The sequence below is a fragment of the Loxodonta africana genome, chromosome 16 (assembly GCF_030014295.1).
Source record: "Loxodonta africana isolate mLoxAfr1 chromosome 16, mLoxAfr1.hap2, whole genome shotgun sequence".
Lineage (NCBI taxonomy): Eukaryota > Metazoa > Chordata > Mammalia > Proboscidea > Elephantidae > Loxodonta > Loxodonta africana.
The window spans coordinates 36,109,727-36,120,618 of NC_087357.1; the positions used below are offsets into that span (position 1 = coordinate 36,109,727).

The window sequence follows — 10,892 nt, forward strand, 5'->3', positions numbered from 1 at the left end:
AATTTCCAACTCGAGGGTAAGAAGGCTTTCTATTAGTTTCAGTCATTCATTCGACAAATATTGGTTGAGCACCTACTATGTGCCAGGTACTGAGCCAGGCTCTGGGCATACAATGGTAAGTGAAGGCAACATGGCTGCCACCCCCACTGCCTTCCCTCCAGCCAGATGATGGAGCCAAGAGCGTGGGATGAGAGTGAAATGACGGAGGGGCTTTCTGAAAAGTCTAGCTAAATTCTTGGGCTGCCATCCTAGAATGTAAGCTCTTTGCATTCCTTCATTCATTCATTTATTAAGCAAGCAAGTATTTATTAAGAGTCTACTGTGTGCCAAGCACTAGGTCCCTCCCATGAAGAAGTCAAGTTCTCTGGTCCCAAGATACTTGTGTTGGACGAAATGCAAGCCTACAAGATATAAGGGCAGACAGGCACTGAACCAACTCAACATTGTTGTTGTCATTCTTAGTTGCCATCTAGTGAGCTCTGACTCATGGTGACCCCCACCTACAACAGAACGAAACACTGCCCAGTCCTGTGCCGTTCCCATAATCAGTTACAAATCGGACCACTGTGATTCATAGGATTTTCTTTGGCTGATCTTCAGAAGTAGATTGCCAGGCCTTTCTAGCCTATCTTAGTCTGGAAGACTTTGCTAAAACACCACTGACATGCAGGTGGTGGCTGCAGGTGAGGGGTTTTTGGCCAAGAATCAAACCTAAGTCTTCTGCATGAAAGGCAAGAATTCTAACCACTAAACCACCACTGCCTTCGTAACTCAACGTTGTTGTTGTTAGTTGCTATCGAATCAATTCTGACTCTCGGCGACCCCACATGTGCAGAGTAGAACTGCTCCACAGGGTTTTCAAGTTTGTGACCTTTCGGAAGCAGATTGTCAGGCTGTCTTCTAAGGCCAACCTTTCAGTTAGGAGTCGAGCTCTTAACATTTGCGCCACCCAGGGACTCCAACTCAACATTGCTTGCCTCAATAACAGGGCCTCCCCAGTGGATAAGGAAGTCCAGGCTTTCTGAGCCAAATCCCTCAAGTTCAGCCCACTTATTGGTTTGTCCTATATGAATCGGAATCAATTGGACGGCAGTGGGTATGGTTTTTGGTTTATACCAGCCCACAGATGGGAGGGAACAGAGCTGCACCTGAGCTAGCCAGCCTCGAGATTCAGAACCAAGAAGTGGCTTTCCATCCCCATCTTCTAATACCTTTTCCTCTGATGCCCACAGGGGCTCCAACCTCGTTTTCCCAACCCTTGCCCTCCGTTCTGAGCACAGACAAGTTGGTCTTTTCTGTGTCCTCCAACCCCACTTGGGCACCTGCATCTTTGTTCATTTATACTCAGCTTGAATCTATAACAGAAACAGCAAGTGCCTTCTTGAAAGGGCAAATAATGCAAAAGAATGGAAGGGTTTATGTAAATGGGGGGGCTGGTGCCCCAAATGAAGGGGCAGCCGGTACTCACTACAGCCAAGCAGCAGCGTGGGTCAGTGTTGCCAGAACTTCCTATTCTTTCAGTAAAAGCCAAATAAGAATAATATTGTTTTTATTCTGCACAGGAATACACACTGTTCCCAGGAATGTACCCCTTAAAATGACAATATTAGCTTACATTTGGTGAGGTTGCCATGCCTGGGTGAGAGCTGAGCTCTTAACAAGAATTAATTCACTTAATCCTCACAGCAATCCCAAGAGGAAAGTGCTACAATTATCCCAATTTTGCAGATAGGTTAAGTGGTTTGTCCAAGGTAACACAGCTGGGAAAGATAAAGGCAGGATTCGATCCCCAGCAACTGGGCTCCCCAGCCTCTGCCCTTGACCACGCTCCTTCCTTCTTCATTCGGGGTGAAGCCACAATCTCACGCTACAGAGTCAAGGACTCGGTGTGGTAAGAGAGAAGCAGCACTACCTAGAGGGCCAGGGAGCTGAGGCCACCTCCCCAGGATCATGTTCTAGCCTACAAGAGATGGCAGCTCCGCAGATGCAGAATTGTGACTCACCCACTCAACCTGTTGGAGCATCTACTCCTGTTGTCAGCCCTGCTCTGGGAAGGTGCCATTCTGAGGGCCAGGAGTTTGATTATGTGTCACTCTGGCTGCTATGGCCCCCTCCCAGGGTCTGGGCATCACACCTAGACCAGCGCCACAGGCTGCAGCCCAAGCAAGGACTCCGCTCCAACCTCCCAACAGAGAAGCTGCTCGTCCCTCCAGAACCACCCTGAGAAAGGAGGCTGAACACTCAATTTTCTCAGGCAGCAAGCTGAGTTTTTCCAGCAGATTCGGGACTGATACCCCTGCCCAGAGCCCAGGAGGCAAGCTGAGTCCCTCATGTTCTCTCCCTCCCCAGGGTCATGCATGCTCTCTTTCTTTCTGTGTAGGCCAGACCCCAGCCACAGCCTGTCAATGGCTGATGTTGCATCTCCTTAGCAACTAGCTCATCCCGGAAAGAGGAAGAAGGAGGGCAGAAGAGCGTGGCTGGTTCAGCCCACAGATAATGCCAATCGCTTCCTTCAGCGGCTTGTTCTGTTAAGGAACTGCTGTTGAACAGTGAATTGGTCAAAGGGTAGGCCATCAGAGGGAAAATGAGAAGCAAGAAGAGAAAAAAAACATTGTCTGGGGAAGGAGCTAACATTTATGGAGGTGCTACCATATGCCAAGAACTTGACGTAAGTGTCTCCATTAATCCTCATACCCACCATGTGAGATAAATGTTACTAGTCAGTTTTACTACCAAAGAAACTGAGGCTCAGGAAGAATAAGTTACCCAAGGCCGCATAGCTAGTTAAGTGGCAAAGCTGTAATTCAAACCCGTAACTCTCTGGCTCCAAGGCCTGTGTTCTCCAGCATGGTACTCTGTAATCTCTGGGTTATGGACACTTGGACAAATTATTTAACCGGTTGTTCACTCGGCATACACTGATTGGACACCTACTATGTGCTGGGCACTGTTCTAGTAGCCTAGGATATATATCAGCGGACAACACAGGCAGAGATTCCTGCCCTGGTAACACAAGGCAGGCACTAAACCGTAATCATAATAAGTACGGTGTGTATGTTAAAAGGTAATACAAGCTATGTGAGGAAAGAGCAAATTGGGAGTGCTGGGATGGGGGTAGGATGTCATTTTAAATAGGGGAATTCAGAGTGGGACTCGCTGAGAAAGAGGCATTTGAGCAAAGATTCAAAGTAGGTGAGGCATCCTTGAGTCTCAGTTTCCTTAACTGTAAAATGGGGATACCACCTACCTAACTAAGTTATTGTGAGCATTAAATACGATCATTACAACATTAACATGGTGCCTGGCACATAGTACCAAACCAAACCAATTGCCACCGATTTTGACTCATGGAGACCCCATGTGTTACAGAGAACAGCTACATAGAGTTTTTGTTTGTTTTGGCTGCAATCTTCGTGGAAGCAGATCACCAGGCCTTTCTTCCAGGGTGCCACTAGGTGGATTCAAACTGCTAACCTTTAGATTAGTAGTTGAGTGCAAACTGTTTGCACCACTCAGGGACCTTGGTACATAAAAAAAAAAAACATAGTAACCAAAAAACCAAACCCGTTGCCATCTAGTAGATTCCGACTCATAGCAACACTACAGGGTAGAGTAGAACTGACCTGTAGCATTTCCAAGGAGCAGCTGGTGGATTCGAACTGCCCACCTTTTGGTTAGCAGCTGAGCTCTTAACCATTACAGCACCAAGCGCCCAATAAATTAGAATTATTATTATTACTAGGTAGCAAAGTTCAGGATGGAGCCCGGATCTATTCATTGTGGAAGTTCACATGTGCCCCAACACACCCTGCTGCTGTCTGACAAGCCCAGGACACCGGGGAGTCCCCCAGTGTGGGAGATGTGGGGTACGCCAGCCCTACAGGGAGCTCAAAGCTCAGCAGAGAGGAGGTGGCAAGACCACAAGTGGCCATAAGGGGGCAGAGCGAACCTTCCTGGAGCCTGTCTGTGCTGATGTGTTCAGCTTGGTTCTCTGACACAGTGCGGTTCCCAAAGAGAATAATCCTGAAGTAAAAGGGTCAGCAAGTGAGGGGATGAGGTCAGCAAGTGGGGGACAGAAGGAGAAGTCGGTACCACCTCTTCCCAGGAAATGCCCACCCAGAACCTGCCAAAAGCAGAGCAGCCTGGTTGTTGTTAATTACCATCGAGTCATAACGACCCCATGTGAAAGAGTAGAACTGCTCTATAGCGTTTTCTAGGCTGTAATCTTTATGGAAGGAAATTGCCAGGTCTTTCCCCCCAGGAGTCACTGGGTAGGTTCAAACTGCAAACAGCTGAGTGCTTAACCATTGCACTACCAGGGCTTCTCGAGTTGTCTGGGGGCCCAGAAATAATGCCTATAAAGGTAGCTCATTCTCCTTCATGGCCAGCCCCTGGGCATCTATGAAGAATTTTATTCCCTAGAATCATTTAATGCATCCCCTCCCCCCACCACAAAAATATGTAAGGGCCAACTTTCCTCCCTCCACCCTGCATCTGGTTGCAGAGCTCCTTGGGAAGGAGAGGCGCACAGGCAAGTTCCCCAACTTCTTGTGGAGACTGTGGCAGACAGACAAGTTTCGGCCAAAGGGACAATGAACCCAGTACAGTCTGCAATTTCAGGCCTCAAACTCAAGATTTACAACCCGAAGGCAGACTCAGAGAGGAACAGGGAGAAGGGAACCTGGGGCTGTGTTCAGTGTACCAGGCCCTGGAAAGGTCTCAGTGCCTTACCCTGCTGCAGAAGGTGTCTGACGTATTCCAAATGCCACCTTCTTTCTTAGAGAGCTGGTGCAAAATCCCTACAACCCTCCCATCTCCCTTCCTTCCATCCATCTTAAAATTCTCTCTTCACCTTGAGTCTCTGAGACCAAGCAGAGCCAGGCTTGAATCCCAGACATGCCATCAGCCCCCTCTCTAAGTGACCTTGAACAAGTCATTTCATCTCTCTGAGCCTTAGTTTCTTTGTCTACAAAATCAAGGAAGTGATAGCCACCTCCTAGAGTTTTTGTCCACAATCAATGGCCACGGAAGCAGCAGTTAAGAAATCAAATGATGCATTGCATTGGGTAAATGTGCTGCAAAAGACCTCTTTAAAGTGCCCAAAAGCAAAGGTGTCACCTTACGGACTAAGGTGTGCCTGACCCAAGCCATGGTATTTTCAATCACATCATATGCATGTGAAAGCTGAACAGTGAATAAGGAAAACCAAAGAAGAAATGATGCCTTTGAATTATGGTGTTGGTGAAGAATATTGAATATACCAGGGACTTCCAGAAGAATGAACAAATCTGTCTTGGAAGAAGTACAGCCAGAATCCTCCTTAAAAGTGAGGGTGGCGAGACTTCGTCTCACATACTTTGGACATGTTATCAGAAGAGACCAGTCCCTGGAGGACATCATGCTTGGTAGAGTAGAGGGTCAGTGAAAAAGAGGAAGACCCTCAACGAGATGGATTGACACAGCGGCTGCAACAATGGGCTCAAGCATAACAACGATTGTAGGATGGCGCAGGACTGGGCAGTGTTTTATTCTGTTGTACGTAGAGTCGCTATGAGTCGTAGCTGACTCGAGAGCACCTAACAACAACAGAGGTGTTGTTCAGAAGAAAGGCCTGGCTTCCAAAGTCACCACTTTGAAAATCCTGTGGAGTGCAGTTCTACTCTGCAATGCCTAGGGTGGCCTTGAGTCAGAATTGACTACACGGCAATTCGTTAGAGATATTTTAAGGATTAGTCGAGAAAAAAGCATGTAAAGCGCTCAGCTCAGTGCCCAGATGAATAAAATGCAGGTATTGTTATTAAAACTTGCTCCAGGGCCTTCAACTTCCTGCTTTCACTTCTAGCAGTGCCTGATTTTACAACAATCCATAAGTCATTAACTAGGGCCATACTAGACCTCTAAGAATCCTTCCCAACAAGACACATACATCACTCAGAGTTACAAATGTGGAGTTCATTTGGGGACTGGATGAACACAGCCTCTTCTCTTTGAAGAGCTCCAGCCCTGTATTTAGATCTGCACTGGGGAGAACAGGGCCGATCCGAACCCATCCATTCACCTGCCTCTCCAGGGTCTATGAGCATTCATCTCAAGCCAGGCAGCTCTCTTGCTCAACTCCGACCCATCGATCATCTTCTGCACCCATCTCCTCTTTATCCATCCATCCATCCACTGTGGCACTTTACCCACCAGGGTCCTCAGGTCCAGACTTGCCAGGCAAAGTACCCAGCCCCAGAAGGGTTTACCTGCATCACAATAATAGGGCTGAGCTGGGTGGAGAAGCACGCTTCCTCCCTCCTCCCCAGGACAGGCAGAGATGGTGAGCAGAGCCATAGGACACAGCCAGGCAACATTGCCGACAGCTGCTGCCCAGCACAGGGGTCACCTAGGGTCACTGCCTTTACTCTTTAATTTAGTTATTTAGTGAGCACTTGCCCGTCTAAGTCTGCCTAAGCTGCTTCTCAGTGGCACGTTGCCCCAGGGACCTGAGGATCTCATATTTCCAACTCTTCCCGCCAACCTATGGTCAGCTACGTTTCCTATTCACCGGCCAAGCCCAAGGCACGTGGGGTAGAGGAAGGGAGGTGGGGGAGTGAGTAAGACAAGATCTCCAACCTCAAAGAGCTTCTGGATTAATCGGGGCCAGCAGGGACCAGGACAGTGCCCATAATGTGAGGTCGTGTAGGCCCTGTGTAACATTTCCTGTTTCCCAAGGCTCACTCAGTCCTGTGCTCAGGTGGTAGCTAGTCCCCAGTCACTTTTCCATTACAGAAATCAATAACTTGAATTACTCCAAAATAACTAGCACCTTCATGCCCCTGAGAGCTAATTTTTCTGTATCTGCATCTGCCCACATGCTCTCTCTGGGTCTGGAATCTGTCTTTATGAGTCAATCCAGGTAGAACGGAGTCTTTGTCTGACTGTAACCTATGGTGGCAGAAGGAGAGCAGGGTTTGGAGTCAGAGACTTCGGCTCAAGCCTTTGCTCTGACACTGGCCGTGGGCCCTTGTCAAGCTGCCTTACCACCTGGAACCTCACTTTCCTCACCCACAAAATAAGAATTCAAACATAACCACCCAACAGGTGTTAGAGGACGAAATGGGGTAATAATGCACAGTACTGTTCCTGGCATACATCAGGGAGCCAGTGAACCCTCGGCTAACTATCCGTTTATTCTGCACGAGAATCTGAAACCTGCTGTAAATCCGTGTCGTGAGGCCACTATATAATGAGGTCCTAGTGTAACTTCAGAGTCCCTGGGTGGTGCAAACGGTTAACGTGCTCAGCTTTAACCAAAAGTTTGCAGTTCAAGTCCGCTCAGAGGCACCTTGGAAGAAAGGCCTGGCAATCTACTTCCGAAAAATCAGCAATCGAAAACCCCATTGAGCACAGTTCTACCCTGACATATTCGGGATCACCGTGAGTCAGAATTGACTCAGTGGCAACTGGTTTAGTGTAACTTCAGCAAAAAACGACAATACCGTACATTGGATATCTTACAAACAGAGAGATTATCATTCACAAAGATGCATTATTCCCACAATGCTCTCATTCTACAAATGACAAAGGTGAGGTTCAGAGAGTTTAAGTGAGTCGCTGGGGATCCCCAGCTGCTGCAGCCCTTCACACTCTTGCACCTCCTCCATCATCCCTGATTCGCCGTGGCTCCAGGGGAGCTGCTGCCAGCTCAGCTCTGCCGTCCAGCAGATGCAGAAATGGCAGGCTGTTTGAATGACCTCTTAGAGGAAGAACTGTGAGCCCGGCACAGTCTGCCTTTCACGCTACCAGGAGAATAAATTCTCCTAGAAGTCACCTGAGAAGGGTCACATGGAAACCCCCGAAAGCTGGACTCTGGAAAGGAAGGGACAAAACTGACCCTACCGAGCCCCTATTTCATGCCAGGCACAGTCACAGACAGCTTCTCACTGACTCCTCAAAACGAGTTGTTCTTAACCTTTTGGGGAGGGGGGTCACATACCCCTTTGAGAATCTCCTGAAGGCTGTGGACTCACTTCCCCAGATAAAGGCCGATCGTTTTCCATACAAGTGCAGGGGTTCAAGATTAAGAATTCCTCATGTAAACCTGGGTAGTTCTAAGACTTTCTTAGGCCCCAGGGAGACTCTCTTCTGGAGGTCCCACCCCTCATCATGCCAGACATACTCAAATACATCCACAACCCCCACTAAGTATCATACATACGTATCTATCTACATACAAACCGAGTTGAATTGCAGTTGACTGTGTGACGTAAATGTTACATTTTATACATCTTTAATAAAACATTCATTTCAATTTGTGCTTTCTTTTCCTGTTTTGGAGCCAATAAACTTTTCTGTAAATTCTATTGCAGTGACATCGTACGTACAGAAAAAGACACAAATCATAAGTGCTACAGCTCAATGAATTCTCATGAAGTAAGCCTGCTTGTGTGACCAGCACTCTGATCAAGAAAAAGAACAGTATGGCCCCACAGAAGCCCCCCAGATCCCGTTCCAGGCAGTACCTCCCCCCTCCCAGCCAGGGTATCCGTTATCCTGACTTCTAACGTAATAGATTACTTTTGCCTATCTTTGAACCTGTTATAAATGGAATCATACAGTTTGCACTCATTTTGTGTCTGGCTGCTTTCATGAAACCAATTAGCTTTTTATCCAGGACTCAAACATTTTCAGACGCCTGTGGAAATCTCATTGGCACTTGTTATTTGCTGTCAAGTTGCCTCCAACTCATGGTGACTTTGTAACAAAAGGAAAGGTTGCCTGGTCCTGCACCATCTTCATGATCCTTGGTACATTTTAGCCCATTGTTGCAGCTATTGTACCAACCCATCTCGATGAGGGTTTCCCTCACTTTCATGGACCTTCTGCTTTACCAAACATCGTGTGCTTTTCTAGCAACTGGTCTTTCCTGATGACACATCCAGTTGAAGTCTCATCATCCTCATTTCTAAGGAACATTCTGGTTGTATTTTTTTCTAAGACTGACTTGTTCTTTTGGCTGTCCACGGTGCATCCAATATTCTTTGCCATCAACACAGTTCAATCACATCAAATGTTTTTCTGTCTTCTCCTTGGCGCTGTGGTGGTGCATTGGCTCTAGGTACTGCTAAACCAGGGGTTCTCAACCTTGCCTTCACATTAAATCACCAAGGGAATTTTAAAAAATCCTGATGCCCAGGCCTTACCCAGACCAGTTAAATCAAAGTATCTGGGAAGAGGACCGGAGATTTATAATGTTCCCAGGTGGTACCAACTGAAGCCGAAGTTGAGAGCAGCTGATCTAAACAAAGTGGGTATTATTACTCTTATAGCTGAGGTAACTGAGTCTCCAGGAGTCTCCATTATGCGCTAATGCCTTGAAGATGTTGTTGTTGTTGTTAGGCGCTGTCGAGTTGGTTTCGACTCATGGCCACCCTCTGTACAACAGAACGAAACACTGCCCAGTCCTGCACTATCCTCACAATCATTGCTATGTGTGAGCCCATTGTTTTAGTCACTGTGTCCATCTATCTCATTGAGGGTCTCCCTCTTTTTTGCTGACCCTCTGCTTTACCAAGCATGATGTCCTTCTCCAGGGACTGGTCCCTGCTGACAACATGTCCAGATACATGAGATGAAGTCTCGCCATCCTCACTTCTGAGGAGCATTCTGGCTATACTTCTTCTAAGACAGATTTTTTTTCATTCTTCTGAAAGTCCATGGTGTATTCAATATTCTTCACCAACACCATAATTCAAAGGCATCAATTCTTCTTCGATCTTCCTTATTCATTGTCCAGCTTTCACATGCACATGAGGCAACTGAAAATACCATAGCTTGGGGCTGGGCGCACTTTAGTCCTCATAGTGACTTCTTTGCTTTTTTTAACACCTTAAAGAGGTATTTTGCAGTAGATTTGCCCAATGCAATACAAAAATGTCATGAAGGGGGAGCTCAAATTCAGGTCTGACTTGGAGTCATGTTCGCATTGCCTTCACCCTGGGGGAAGCAGAAAAAAATAAAAACCAAACCCATTGCCTTTTAGTTGATTCTGACTCATGGTGACCCTATAGGACAGAGTAGTATAGGACTGCCCTATAAGGTTTCATCTTTCTCCCACAAAGTGGCTGGTGAGTTCAAACCACCAACTTTTCAGTAAGCAGGCAAGCTCTTTAACCGTTACACCACCAGGGCTTCTTGGAGAAGCAATAGTAAAGCCAAAGCCAAGTGGGGATACCTCTAGCCAGGCAGGACCCTAATTATTTTAAGTGCTTCCAGGGATTTGGAGAAGGGAGGTGGGGAGACCCCTAGAGAAAGGCTGTCGCCTAGAAGGCAGCACCCCAAGGGCTTGCTGCAGGGGAAAAGAGTCAACACCATTGGACGCCACCTTCTCCCTGTGCTCCTGGAAGCCACAGAAAATCTCTTGCTAGTTGGGAGCAGCTGCTGACTTGGGGTGATGGGGGAAGCTTCACCAACAGCCAAGTAGCTCTGCCCGGGTTTTCTAATTCCAGGTGCAGTGCATGATTCCACCACTCCGCGGCGCCTCGAGCTTCTGTAAACCCTCTGGTTTCACACATACCCTGACTTTGACCAGAAACTGGAGTGCTGGTGGCAGTGAAGGAGAAGGGCCACTGAGGGCTGCCTGGGGGATGCCTGGCTGGCTGGAGCCTTCAGGCGGAAGCTGGGGGGACAGCAGGCCAAGGCAGGGGCAGGGTTCCTCTGCTCCCCGGGCCTGATGGGGCCTGTGCCAGGCTGGCAAGGGGGATGCAGGACATGGCTGTAAGCAGAGAGAAGCCACAAATAACCTGGCCTGCAGCGAGTTTGGTTTCTCCCCATCACCCTTCACCAGGCTGTCCTCGTGGGCCCCGCACACCCAAGCAGAGCCCACCCACATTCCCGTGATGCTCTGGGTT

General features: G+C 47.9%; 1 pseudogene; it reads right to left on the minus strand.

Annotated features, from left to right (window-relative positions):
• Positions 1–9,863: 9,863 nt before the first annotated feature.
• Positions 9,864–10,873, minus strand: LOC135227858 (uncharacterized; annotated as a pseudogene).
• Positions 10,874–10,892: the final 19 nt, after the last annotated feature.